General features: G+C 46.3%; 1 protein-coding gene across 1 annotated transcript in view; it reads right to left on the bottom strand.

Annotated features, from left to right (window-relative positions):
- The window catches only part of CCNE2 (cyclin E2), a 38,263-nt gene extending 29,461 nt beyond the window's left edge, over positions 1-8,802 (bottom strand). The window contains exon 1 of the mRNA XM_045805929.2: positions 8,703-8,802. The gene's annotated coding sequence lies outside the window, so the exon portion shown is untranslated. The remainder of the gene's footprint in view (positions 1-8,702) is intronic.
- Positions 8,803-14,362: the final 5,560 nt, after the last annotated feature.

Genomic DNA, 14,362 nt, shown 5'->3' with positions numbered 1-14,362 from the left:
TGTCCTCTAATACTTTCTAAGAAAACATTTTGTAAATCTTTAAATACATGCAGGTTCAAATTCAGCTAAATATGCCCGTGCGTATGCAAACCACGATCATGTACCGGCTCTGGCTGCCTGAGGAGGAGGAGGGCATCAGAGGAGAGGAGCCTCAGTGCCTCACCGGAAGCAGGCTGGAGGTGGCCCCGTGACCGCAGGAGCTGGGTTAAGGGAAGCATTCTAATAGGGGCCTCTTTAAGGACTTCTCATGCCCAATGGTTCATTAATTTAGGTTTCCAACTAAGCAGTTCCTCTTTAAGTACCAAAACCGCCATAAACTCACATACATTGATAAATGTGCGTGGTTCAAGGCCAGCTGTTGACTCCTCACATATTTGCACCATATCATGTAGGTTTTTTCCACCTGTTCACAATTTCATCTTCATCAGCACTATTATCCTCACGGTTATCTATATTTAAAACCACTTCACACACCCATTTGGTTAGCTACTCTAAAACAGAACAAGTGTTGGCAAGATGGAGAAATGGGAGCCCTTGTGCACTGTTGGTGGAAATGTAAAAATGGCGCAGTCACTGTGGAGAACAGTAAGGCGTTTCTTCAAGAACATAGAATTATCATATAATCAGCAATTCCATACAGTCAGACTTCCGGACACTCAAAAGAATTGGAAGCAGGGTCTCATATATAATGTGTACCCACTTTCATAACAGCATTATTCACAATAGCTAAAATATAGAAGCAACCAAAGTGTCCATTGACTGACGAATGGATAAGCAAAATGTAGGAAAGCATACAATGGAATCTTTCTTTTTAAGATTTTAAGTAATCTCCACACCCAACGTGGGGCTTGAACTCACAAGTCAGAGATCAAGAGTCACACACTCCACCTCTACCGATGGACCCAGCCTGGCGCCCCATACAATGGAATATTATATAGCCTTAAAAAAGAAGGAAGTCCTGCATTACGCCACAACATGGATGAACCTTGGGGGTCCCAATGCAAAGTGAAATAGGCCAGGCACAATAAAGACAAATATTGTATGACTCCATTCCTATAAGATGCTTCAAGTAGTCAAAAATCATAAAGACAGAAGTTGTAATGGTGGTTGCCAGGGACTTGGGAGGTGGGGAGGAAGACTAGGGAGTTGTTGATAGGTATAGAGTTCCCATTTTACAAGATGAGAGGAGTAATGGGGATGGTTAGCAGCAATGGTTGCACAACAGTGTGAGTGTATTTAATACCACCTAACTGTGCACTTAAAAATGGTTAAAATGGTAAATTTTATGTGTATTTTACCACAATTAAAAAATGTGTACATACAAAAATCTTAAAAAACAACAACACTCGAGCAATGTTCTCACTCAAGACATGCACAATTGAAAGGTCAGTGTTGATGTGGAACATTTCTTTGGTGTCAGCTTTATATGCTGGTTGACAAACTTTGGGCAAAATTTCTCTTCTCATTAGTAATATGAAATCCTTCGAAGCCTTCATAGATTGGGTTTCAAACATCACTGTAACCTAAAGTCCACACCAAGCATTTTTAAAAATAAATTTCTAATTTCAAAGTAATCTTAGAGTTACAGATGGGTTGCAAAAATAGTAGAGTTTCCGTGAGTTCTGCACCCATCTTCCACTAACATTAAATAACCATGGCATGTTTGTCAAAACTAAGAAATTCGTAGTCGTATAGTACTGTTAACTAACGTCCAACGTTTTATCAGATTTCACCAGTTTCCCCACTAATAGCCTTTTTCTTTTTCTGTTCTAGGATCCAATCCAGGATACTTCACTGCATTTAATCATCATGTCTCCTGAGCCCCCTCTAGTTTGTGGTACTTTCATCAGTCTTCCCTTGCTTTCCACAACCTTGAAACTTTTGATGAATACTGGTCACGTATTTTGTAAAATGTCCCTCAATTTGAGTCTAATTTTTCTCATAATCAACGTGTGGTTATGCATCATATCAAAGCCAAGCATTTTTTTTAAGATTTTATTTATTTGACAGAAAGAAACAGTGAGAGAGGGAACACAAGTATGGGGACAAGCAGGCTTCCCGCTGTGCAGGAAGCCTGATGTGGGGCTCGATCCCAGGACCCTGGGATCGGGATCAGGACCTGAGCCGAAGACAGACGCTTATGACTAAGCCACCCAGGCGCCCTGCATTTCTTTCTTTCTTTTTTTTTTTTTAAGATTTTATTTGTAAGTAATCTCTACACCCAGCTTGGGGCTCAAACTCATGACCCTGAGATCAAGAGTCACAGGCTGTACCGAGGGAGCCCCCAGGCACCGCACCCATGCTTTGTTTGCAGAGAAAAGCCCGGGGAGCCGCTATATACCTTTGACTCCCTTGCCGGTTGCTCTATCCAGTTCAACACTCACTGCCCCGTGTTGTTGAGCTTCTCAGGGGTGTCGTTCCAGGAAAGAGCGTTTCATCAGCACTGTCAGTGTGCTCAAATGTTTTCATCACATATGATTTTACCAGATTCATCCATTTCTGATGCTTGCTGATCCTCAGAAGCTCCTCCCGCCTGATGTGCAGGCCGTCTTCTGCAACGATGCTTGCTGAGCTGCGGAGCCAACCTGACGAAGGCTCGGGCACATCTTCCAGGTTCAGTTCTTCATGGTAGATTCTAGCCTGTTCTAGTTATAGTCACTTCTTGTTGAATCCACTCAGCCAACATGTGGTCAAGAGCTTACATTTTGGGGGGCGGCTGGCTGGCTCAGTCAGTAGAGCCTGTGACTCTTGATCTCAGGGTCGTGAGTTCGAGTCCCACGTTGGGGGTAGAGATTACTCTAAAAAGTTTTTTAAAGATTTCATTTATTTATTTTTCAGAGAGAGAGAGAGAGCACAAGCAGGGGGAGCGGCAGGTAGAAGGAGAAGCAGGCTCCCCGCTCAGCAGGGAGCCCGATGCTTGACCGGAGCTCAGGACCCTGGGATCCTGACCTGAGCCGAAGGCAGATGCTTAATTGACTGAGCCACCCAGGAGTCCCTAGATTACTTAAAAAAAATTTTAAAGTCTTTAATTTTTGTCTTATGCAATGTTTTCTTGTTTTTACTAATTCTTGTTCATCATCACTATAAAACTTACACAACTTCTGTTTCTTGTAATGATTCTACTTCATAATCTTTAATAAAATACCTCACAAATGCTCCAGGATTGAGCTTCTGTAATGACTTCACTCTCTTGGCTATATTGTTAATGAGAGATGCTTCTTTTCTTCTATCTTCTCACTATTACCAGGAGGGTATCTTTGACTCTGGTTTTCATGGTTTCAAAAGAACAAAAAAAAAAGCAACAAAATACCAGCACTCGGCAGATATTTTGAGAGGGATGTTGTAACAGCGGAGTCTTTGGTCAGTTCAAGCCCGTTTTGCCGCAAAATAAGTTTTGGTTTTAAGGGCTTTTCAGATCAGAATGGTAGATAAGGAATTGTGGACCTAATTTTTTGGTAGAGAATTTTTTATGCAGTGGAAGAAATATCAGTTTCCTGCTGTATGAAGAAATGCTTCCTGGGCACCTACAACAGGAACTCTTCTCCCCTATCTTTTTTTTTTTTAAACCAGAGACCCCTTTAGTCTTGGCACAACATATGTCTAATGACCAAACATATCGAATGCCTGGATAACCCGCCTCATCACACTGAAATGATGTCATTTGTAGAAAGAAACATCTGGACTGGCACTGCAATCCAGGTTATACATAAAACTTATTGGCTTTATAACATGGTTTAAATACATAGTGAAAATAGCACAGATGACTTCTACTAGTTTTACCAGAAGTCCAAGGGTATTACGCTGCAAACTTCCACATAGGTCTCAGGCTCCGCACCCAGAAATCAATGTATGGCACTTAGAAGTACAAAAGTGAGTAACCTGTGGGCTCACACATACAGACGTGAGCCATGGGTGTCCATGGTTCGGGACTTAAAATTTAGCAGGAGACCTGAACAGAACACAGATCATGTCATCAGAAGGCAAAAACCACGGAGAAGTAAAAGGTGGACTTCAGAGCCACGAGTGATGAAGAGTCTACCCAGAAGAATTAGGGAAGGAACAGGAAGGCTTATCAGAAGCGACACCTGTACGAGACCTTGTAGGATGAGAGGGATGTGAGCGGGTGGGAGAGACGCCTGGGGATCCCCCTCCCCCGACACCTGTGCTCTCCCTCTGGGTCAGTCAGTAACAGATCTCCTAATTCAGCTGCAAGAAAGACGAGGTTTCCCCTTCTCCCTCGAGGCTAGGAGAGGCCGCTGACTGCACTCTGGTTAGCGGAATGTAAGCAGAAATGGGGTATACAACTGAGGCAGTGAGGCATAAAAGTGTGCCCCGTTTGGAGGTCACGGAGTAGCTGAGGGAAGTAGCAGGATGGTATAGAAAAGAGAAGAAATAAAGCCTCGTGCAATTTCTTTGAGCCTGATGCAATACTTTTCTCTCTGTTGTTTCTCAATAGCAATTCACCGCGGCATCTGAGGTGGCCCCTAACACGACAAACAACACAGAGGCGAGCCAGACCCTTGTCCCGTGGGATCAGTACCACCCAACAACAAGAGACTTCCTTAATAGAGCCATTGTCCACCAGTCCACCCGTCGGAGGGGAAAGGCCAGTGCCCTGCCTCCTAAACAGCCCGGTCCCTTTTATATCCCAGCTGTCACCCTGTCAGCCACTTACGTTTATGGAGTATTTACACTGAAAGGAATTACTACCGAGTAGGCCCAATTTCAGTTTACTCTACCGATTGAAAAACAAAGACAGCCACAGGGAATAAATGCAGAAGACCGATCTCTGGACAGTGTGGAATCGACTTCTAAGTTCCTATAGCAAAAATTAGCCCCTCTACAATAATCTAAGGACTGCAGCCCTCCGGTTTCTACCCACGCCAGAGTCGCCTCGTGTGAGGGTGCTGGAGGCGCTTTCTAACGTCTTGGCATTGGCCCTACATCTTCCGGGCACTCTGACACACTTCCTGGAGTTCCAACTACAACACAGACACTGCTGTGGGATACAACCAGAACCCACATCTCCCGGCGGCCAGACTAGAACGGTTTCCTCCAATATAACAACAGACAGGGCGCCCGTGTGGCTGCGTCGGTGAAGCGTCTGCCTTCGGCTCAGGTCATGATCCCCGGGTCCTGGGATCGAGCCCTGGGTCAGGCTCTCTGCTTAGGGGGGAGTCTGCTTCTCCCTCTGCCCCTCGCCCCACTTGTGTTCTCTCTCTCTCTCAAATAAATAAATAAGATCTTTAAACAGCAGCAACAACAGAGAGAAGTAGAAATAAACCCTGTCAAAATTGACAATCAAATATATAAAGCTTTGGGTCTGAAACGGATTTTTGTGTAATGACGAGATGGTTGAATTACTAGTAAATGTACTGGCAATGGCACCTCCCCAAACTGGTTTTAAAATAGAAAATGGAAAAAAAAAAAAAAAAAAACAACCACAAAGAATCTCCAAGAAGCAATTTCATGTGTTAACACGACAGACTTTAGAAAACATCAATAAATGTACAAACTCTATTAAAAAATAGGGCACAAATTTTAGTTGGAACATAAAGTAACGTCATCCACTCTTTGTCAAATCTTCCCCTAAACTTTATAACCTCGTGGGTGAATGGTTTACCAATCCAATTTTATTACAAGGTAGATAAATAATTCTTAACCTTATTCACTTTTCTTTAAGAATATACATCAATCTTTTCCTCAGGTCTGCCACTGAAGTACAAGGCCTCAAGAGCCGCCCCCCTGGGCTAATAGTCCCCGCGGACTTCCGCAGACCCCTGGGGCTGCAAATGGCCATTCTCTAGCCCATGTTGTCAGACGCTTTTTTGGTCAAATGTTTTAGTATCAGCAAAACTTTCTCTTTGTTTCAAGTTGTTCTTTAGTTCCAAGGTTTTCTAACTTGCCATAGATTTCTTGATAGATATTTATAATTTTTTTTTCTCCCCGGAAGAGATGCCTGACCTGTAAAAACTCAAGGACTTCTAAGTGCGTCGACCTCACCGGTTGGACCCCCTCCCTGATGGGGGCTATCGACACCATGCGGGCTCATCAGGGAGAAGCCGCTGCTCTTCGTGTCCCCTGGGGCCAGGCTTGGTTTGAAGCAGGAAACGCTGGCCTGGGCCTCTCAGGGTTTCTGAGGCAATGGTGACAGGGGAGGTCCTGGGAGGATGGCCAAGAAATAAGTTGTCGGTTGAAGCCACCACATCTGACTCTATTACTATTATTCTAGAGGCTTTATCACAGATAAGCCTGGTCAGCTCTTTACTAACCTATTTTTCACCTTTATAAACTTCTCTAGCAGTTATTTTTAGCCTATGAGATAGCTGTATAAAATTTCACTTCATTGATTTCTGTACTATGACCTACTACTATTTTTTTTAAATCTAGGTTCCATGCCCAGCATGCAGCCCAATACAGGGCTTGAACTCATGACCCTGAGATCAAGACCTGAGCTGAGATCAAGCGTTGGACACGTAACCGACTGAGCCACCCAGGCACTCCTATTATGACCTACTCTTGAATATAGTTGTTATATGTTTCTTTGACGTGAATTATTTTATTCCTGTAATTCATTGTTAAGAGCGCCCCATGAGGAAGTCCACAGACTAGAGTGGATTCTTTTTCTATTGTCAGCTTTGCCCAAACTCAAAATCTCCTTCTTTTCCTGTCCTCTTCACCTCCACCTCTATCACACACATCAGTTCTGTGACAGGACCCCCGAACCCCTCCTCTCCGACTCATTCTCCGCTTTTCGCACTGGGGAGGTTTTCAGTAAATGCTGAGCAACTGATAATATCCATCTCCCTTTTCATTCCTTACATCGGGATGGGAGATTAATTTCGATTTAGTTAAATGTTAAATTTTATATAAGACCATCAGGCCAGGGTGTATTGAAGCAACTTTGGGACACATTCTCTTTAGGCAAATCATTCAACAGAAAAAAAAAAAATCAGTTAATTTTCCCTCATCTTCTAGAGGAAATAAATCCCTCACTTCTTTTAGGAATCCCTTTGATTCCTGTTCCTTTGAATACATGGTTTTTAGTTTATAGAACTTGAAAATAAACTATCACCCCACTAAAAAAAAAAAAAAGCATTTAAAAATGGCTATTAGTTCACTCCTTAATTAAATGTACTCCCTAATCACTGATTGTGGTGTATTCTCAAGTGAGAGGTCAAACCCTGCGGAGTGCCGTTCATTTTCTACAGTCCCCACGGTTTGCCCCATCATCTTCAGAGAGACCAGGAATTCCTAGCTTTGAGTCTACCCACCTGCTTTTGGCTACCCTTAGTCTATCCCGGTGACAGACAGGAGCCTGTAAGCCCTTCAGAGAATGATGTCCCCGCTTCTCAGGCCACAAGACCCCCCTCCGAGAGGCCACTGTTCTACCGCTGCAGCCGTCCTGAGTTCCAGAGGGTTTGTTCTGTCTGAATTCCTTATCCACAATCAACATTATAAACGAATCAAGTTGCCAACAAAGTCTAAAATAGCGGTGAATTTAAAAATAAATAAAATAAAGTACAGTAGAGAATCACTGACAATCTACACTTGGGCCAAAAGTTTCTAAATAAAGTGGAGCTGATTCAGGGAGGAACCATGGGATACATACATATATATTTTTTGATACAGAATTTCCTGTATCCTTACTGACTTTGGCAGGTCACACTTCAAGGTTAGAGGAGGCAGCCAAGCAGGAAGGATGCGTGTTAATCGTCCCCGTTTCAAACGAAAACGTGAGGTAAGGGCCCACGTTGAGCGTCTGCTGTGCGCAAGGCACTGCTGATGCCCAGTGAGTGACCACCCCCCCTGGCCAAGGGCCGGGAAGCCCTAAGTGGAGCAGGAGCGGATGTGCTGGGAGTGGTAGAGTGTGCGGCCCAGAGAAGGAAAGAGAGTTCTATCGCACCTCATTGCATCTAAGATGCCACCAGTCGTAAGAAAGCCCTTCTTATGTGTCACTAAGAAAGAACAAACACTGTCACTTACACTAGGACATGCCATGGAGTATAAGACGTGTGGATGTCGCAGGTGTTCAAGTGAGACTAAACACGCCCCTTAAAAACGGAAGTTTCCACGGTGAGGGGAATGGAAAGCAAGAAGTTGTAGAAAACTCAGAGGAAATAGAATACTTAGCAGGAAAAGCCGATTTAAACAAGCGCAGCCGATAAAATATTTTGGACCCATCCCACCAGATGCTAAGCCACTACAAGTCCTATTCAGGGAGTCCCAGGCACCCCTCTTACTGGCCCACACGAAAGCCAACGGCCCCCGTCGCTGCAGTCCCTGGGCGGCCATCTCCCGGCCGCAAGCAAGGCCAGCAGGTGGTCTAGAAGAAGGGGGCCGGCTGGGGCTGGAGGCCACGCTGGCTGCCCTCCCTCCCGGCATCCCCGCGGCGGGCGCGCCGGTGCCCTTCCAGAACTCCTCCTCCCAGCTCCGCACCCCCGGCGGCCGCAACGCAGCTGTCGGCGCAAGGGCCGCGTGCACACCCCACAAACAGCCCGCAGCAGTCCCGCATTCGGGGTGCCACACTCAGCGGGGCCGTCCCGCGCCTCCCGGTCGCGGGGTCTCGGCCGCACTCACAGCGCCCCGCCCCCGCCCTCCCCTGCACACGCGGCTGGCGCGAAAGCTCTTCGACGGCTCTCGGGGAAGCCGGCAGAGCCCAGCCCGAACCGGCTCAAGCAAACCCAGAAATGCTAGCTCACCCGACGCAGCAGTCCAGGGGTTGAGCGGGGTCAAGGCATGGTCCGGGGCAGGGCCGTCTCGCCTTCCCTTCTGCTGCCCTGCGCGCCGGCTCTGGCCCTGCACATCCCCCTTGCGGGCTGAGGTCACGCCTGTCGTTCCAGGTTCTCGCGCTGCGGGACTGCGGTCAGGTGGAAGTGGTCTCCGGCGCTCTCTGCAGGCCCACAAAGAGCCTCGAACGCATCTCGTTCGCTTTCGTGGGGTCACAGCCCTGTCCCCGGGCCCACCCACGGCTGTGGCCAGGGGCGCGCGGTCGGGCTGCGCTCACTCCCCGAGCTGCGAGTCACTGATGCCGGCTAACGTGGGGCACGCGGGCAGGCACAGTCGATCCCTAGACGAAAATCCCGATGCTCTTGTCCAGAGGAAAATGGTGACAGAATGTCCACAAAACAATACATTTCTGCTTCCCTCGATGCTTCTCATAATAACGGATGTATTCTCCTCTTAACAACACCCTTGGCGTCAGTTAGAGAAGGCTGTCCCGGGGGCCCACACGGGCTCCTCACTTGCTGGCCTCAGTTGTCTCTGTCAGAGACAAGACACAGTCACCTGCTGAGAGAGAAGGCCAGCTGTGGGCTGGGGGGTGGTCTCAAAGTGCGGTCCCTGGACCAACAGCAGCAGCCACACCGGGAACTTACTAGAAATACATATAATTGGGCCCCGCCCCAGAGTTACTGATTATGTTTCAGGATTTTTCCTTTAGTGCCTATGGTTCTTGGTCACGCGGCTTGGAAGAACGAAGGGGTAGGGTAGGCCAGACGAAGGGCGCTGGACAGCAGTTTACTGAGCAACGTGGGAAGCTCCGGAGGAGAGAGGGGACCCAGGACGGTTGCCTGGGAGTTTCTAAGTGGAGGGGTTTTTATGGGCTTGCTGGCGGGCTGTTTTGATCTGATTAGCCCTCCCTGCACCTGCCACCCAATCAGGTTGTCGTCCACTCCCTCCTCTACCTATCAGGGAGTTGTTCACGTGGGAAAGGGTGGAGGGCTCCTTTCAGGGTGGTGTAGAATAACAGGATGGGGGCTTTTGCCTTTTAAGGCTAGTTTGCTCTTAGGACAGGGGGCCCCTTGCCCCTGCCTGCCTTTCTACCCACCATCCGCCATTAATTAGACACTTGGGAGGTGGGACCCAGTGATGGTGTTTGAACAAGCCCTCTAGGTAATTCTTTTTTTTTCTCCAAGTTTTTATTTAAATTCCGGTTAGTTAACACAGTGTAATCTTAGTTTCAGGTGTAGAATTTAGTGATTCATCACTTACACACAACACCCAGTGCTCATCACAAGTGCTCTCATTAATCCCCATTGCCCGTTTAACCCATCCCCCTGCCCACCTCCCTTCCAGCAACCCTCAGTTTGTTCTCTATAGTCTGTTTCTTGGATTTCCTTACCCCCTCCCCAGGTTCACTGGTTCCTTAAATTCCACATATGGTATTTGTCTTTCTGACTGACTTATTTCACTTAGCATAACACTCTCTAGCCCCATCCACATCATTGTAAATGGCAAGAATTCATTCCTTTTTGGGGCTGAATAATATTCCATTGTGTATTTTATATATATATACCACATCTTCTTTATCCATTCCTCTGTCAATGGGCATCTGGGCTCTTTCCATAATTTGGCTATTGTTGATAATGCTGCTACAAACTTTGGGGTGCATGTATCCCTTTGAATCAGTATTTTTGTATCCTTTGGATACCTAGTAGTATTATTCCAAGGATCGTAGGGTAGTTTTATTTCTAACTTTTTGAGAAACCTCCATATTGTTTTCCAGAGTGGCTGCAGAGCCCTCCAGGTAATTCTGATGCTCACTCAAGTTTGAGAACCGTTGGGCTAGAGCTTTGCTACAGAAAATGTGGTCCATGAGCTCACAGCATGGATATCACTTGGGAGCTAATTAGAAATGCAGAATCTCTGGCCCCACCCTAGACCTACTGGATCAGAGTCTGCATTTTTTTAAAAAATTTTTCGAGAGAGAGAGAGAGTATTCATACCCATGTGCATGTATGAGCAGAGGTAGGGGTAGAGGGAAGGGACAGAGGGAGAGAGAGAGAGAATCTCAAGCAGGCTCCTAGCCTGAGGCGGGCCTCGATCTCCGGACCCTGAGATCATGACTTGAGCCGAAATCAGGAGTCGGACTCCCAACTGACTGAGCCACCCAAGTGCCCCACAGAATCTGTATTCTTACTAAGATTTCCCACATGATTCGTTTACACTTTAAAGTTTGATAGCACTGGACTTGGAGGCTTGAAGAGAGTAGAGAAGGGGAAGTGCACAGAGTTGACCGGGGGCACACAGAAGGATGGCTGAAGAATGGCACTTGAGCTTGTGTACCCGAAGTATCGCATGGCCCTGACCCCCACAACTGTGTGATACCCTCCAGTGGCTCTTGGGCAGCTCGAGCATAGAAACGAAGTCCTGGGCCGAGGCTGACATGACACTGAGGGTTAGTGGAGCAGGCATGTTGGGAAGATAAGAGATTCAGTTGGGCAGGCGATCATGCGGATGGCCAACGGGTGCTGAAGGGGGTCTAGGCTGAATGGGGGGAGGGTGGCCGAGGAGAAAGAGGGTGGCAGCCTGAGTGTTTCTAGCAACTTGAAGCAGGTAAAGTGGCAGAAAGAGCCACATGGCAGTGGGGGTACAGGCCTGAGTGAGGAAGGATCTGCCCCCAGGCTCCCTGGGTCACTAGCGGCTGGATTTTTTTGTAACTGTAGAATTCATAGCAGCTGGCTTTTTCAAATCCAGCAATGGAAAGAGAGTCTCTGTTGCTTCAAGTCCGTGACCTCTAGACTCTTTCGAAGGGTTTGCCTGATTGGTCAGTCCCATCCAGGAGAATGTCTTTTTTTTATCTTAAAAGCAACTAATTAAGACTGTGATTATGTCTGCAAAATCCCCACCTTCGCCATAGAATGTCAACTAATCTGGGAGCAACATCCCATCACCTTTGTCGTATTCTATCGGTAAGAAGAAGTAACAGGTTCGAACCCCCTGAAGGGGCAGGGGTTGGTTGTAGAAGCTGTGACTTACAGGGGTCACCTGAGGGGGTGTCACCGTGTACTGGGAGGAAGCCGGCTCTCATTTTCTCTCATGCCTTCACTGCGTAGTCCTGGTGACACATATAATGACAGAATTGCTAACTGCTGTGTCTGTGAGAAGCCGATTCACTAATTAGAGCAGTGTGTTTGTGAGATTGTGTCCTCGCTTTCCTTTTCCAGCGGAAATACTGACTCCCAGTTGACTTCTTTCCTTCCCCTTTCCTTTCACTGAGGTTATGTCCTCATTTCTAATAGTTCGGCTCAATTGCTCTTGCTTCCCATTTAGGGGCCCTCCTCTCCCCTCCTCACTCCCTGGTTGATTTTCATTTTTTATTGGGAGTGCTGGAAGCATTTCTATGGTTCTACGAGTCAGAGCTGTGCGAACAGGGATGCCCAGAGAAATGAGCCCCCGCCTCCGCCCTATCCTCACGAACCTGCTCCAATTCCTTCCTTTGGTCCAACTCTTTCTTACCAGTCTCTGTAGTTTCAGGTTTATTCCTCCAGTATTTTGCACAAATGTGTGTTTTCTTTTTTAAGATTTTAAGAAAAATTTTATTTAAATTCAATTAATTAACATATAGTGTATTATTAGTTCCAGGGGTAGAGTTCAGTGATTCATCAGTTGCATATAACACCCAGCGCTCATCACATCACGTGCCCTCCTTACTGTCCCCAGTTACCCCATCCTCCTACAACAACCTCCCCTCCAGCAACCCTCAGTTTGTTCCCTAGAGTTAGGGGTCTCTCGTTTCCCTCTTTGATTTCATCTTATTTTCTTTCTCCCTCCCTTCCCTAGGATCTGCTGCATTGTTTCTTAAATTCCACATAAGTGAAATCATATGATCATATAATCTTTTTGATTGACTTATTTTGCTTGGCATTATACCCTCTAGTTCCATCCATCATTGTAAATGGTAGGATTTCATATTTTTTTGATAGCTGAGTAATAGTCCATTGTGTATATATACCACTTCTTCTTTATCCATTCACCTGTCAATGGACACCTAGGCTCTTCCCACAGTTTTAAAAGATTTTGTTTATTTGAGAGAGAGAGAGAGCGAGAGAGAGCGAGCATGAGCAGGGGGAGGGACAGAGGAAGAGTTAGAAGCAAACTCTCCGCTGAGCAGGGAGCCTGATGCGGGACTCGATCTCAGGACCCTGAGATTATGACCTGAGCTGAAGGCAGATGCTTAACTGACTGAGCCACCCAAGTGCCCCCAAATGTGTGTTTTCTTATATTCTTTCTTACATGAAGGGCAGCTTAGTGTACTCTTTTGTGCTTTGCTTCTAAGAGTCTCAGAAATCATTCTAGATCAGTTCACAGAGCTCATCCTCATTTTTCTTTTTTTGGATTAACGTGCATAGACCTTCATCTGTGGATGTGCCATATTTTCCATCATTCTCCTCCGTATAAACATTTAAGTGGTTTTAGGGTTGCATTTACAGACAATGCAACAACGAATAACCTCCTGGTCAATACCAATTCAAACAAAGGAGCTAGATAATCTGAAGACACATGTTAAACTGAAACTTTGACATGCCCATCCCTACAAAACACCATCACTTCTGACTTACTTTTATTTTTTTTTTAATTTTTTTTAAAGATTCTATTTATTTGAGAGTGAGAGAGAGAGAGACAGAGCAAGCATGAGCAGGGGGGAGGACGGAGGGAGAAGCAGACTCCCCGCTGAGCAGGGAGCCCCATATGGGGCTCGATCCCCATGACCCAAGCCAAAGGCAGCCGCCCAACTGACTGAGCCCCCCAGGCGTGCACTGACTTACCTATTTTAGACTCCAAGCAGTCACTGCCCCTGAGATGTGATGGTGCTGCTAGCTTCCCTCCGCCACCCCTTTACCTTGTAAGTGGGCCTGGTAAACACTTTTCAGCAGTGGCTATTCACCTGCTATTCCAAGTAGGTGCTCTTCCCATCTTTGGGGTGACCCCTCCTCATGCCTATCCCCAATCTATACATCTCAGCATGGAGTCTCAGAGAGGATAAAATTCTGTCTTGAAATAGGCTAGTTCTACAATGCAGATCTTCCCCAAGGATTCATTAACATGGAAGATATTCTTTGGGCTCTCTGAATGTTTCCTGGCCTGATTAAACTAGAGCTCCACAATAAGGGCATTAATGGACATCAGGAATGTCCGCACCGCCCTAAACTGTTTATACAAGATTGTGTCTGTATTCATCTGGGAAAGAGCCATCGAGAATTCAACCACCTAGCTTTAAAAAGGCTACGAACCACGGGCACCTGGGTGGCTCAGTTGATTAAGTGTCTGACTTCAGCTCAGGTCGTGATCTTGGGGTCCTGGGCTTAAGCCCCACATTAGGCTTCCTGCTCAGTGGGAAGTCTGCTTCTCCCTCTGCCCTCCCCCACGCTCATGCTCGCTCTGTCGCTAATAAAATCTTAAAAAAAAAAAAAAAAAAAAAGGCTAAGAGCCAGTGTATTAAATTCTGTATTTGTTTAACACATACAGGTTGGAGGGAAAAGGTACATCCTCAAACTCACGTTCACTTAAGTGATTATTTATTTCAGGTGAAAAATTGTAACATCCTGATTTCATACAAATTTTAAAAACAATATTTAAA

The sequence above is a fragment of the Ursus americanus genome, chromosome 9 (assembly GCF_024610735.1).
Source record: "Ursus americanus isolate L20-20 chromosome 9, mUrsAme1.1.p, whole genome shotgun sequence".
Taxonomy (NCBI): domain Eukaryota; kingdom Metazoa; phylum Chordata; class Mammalia; order Carnivora; family Ursidae; genus Ursus; species Ursus americanus.
This window is presented reverse-complemented; position numbering and strand designations above follow the sequence as displayed.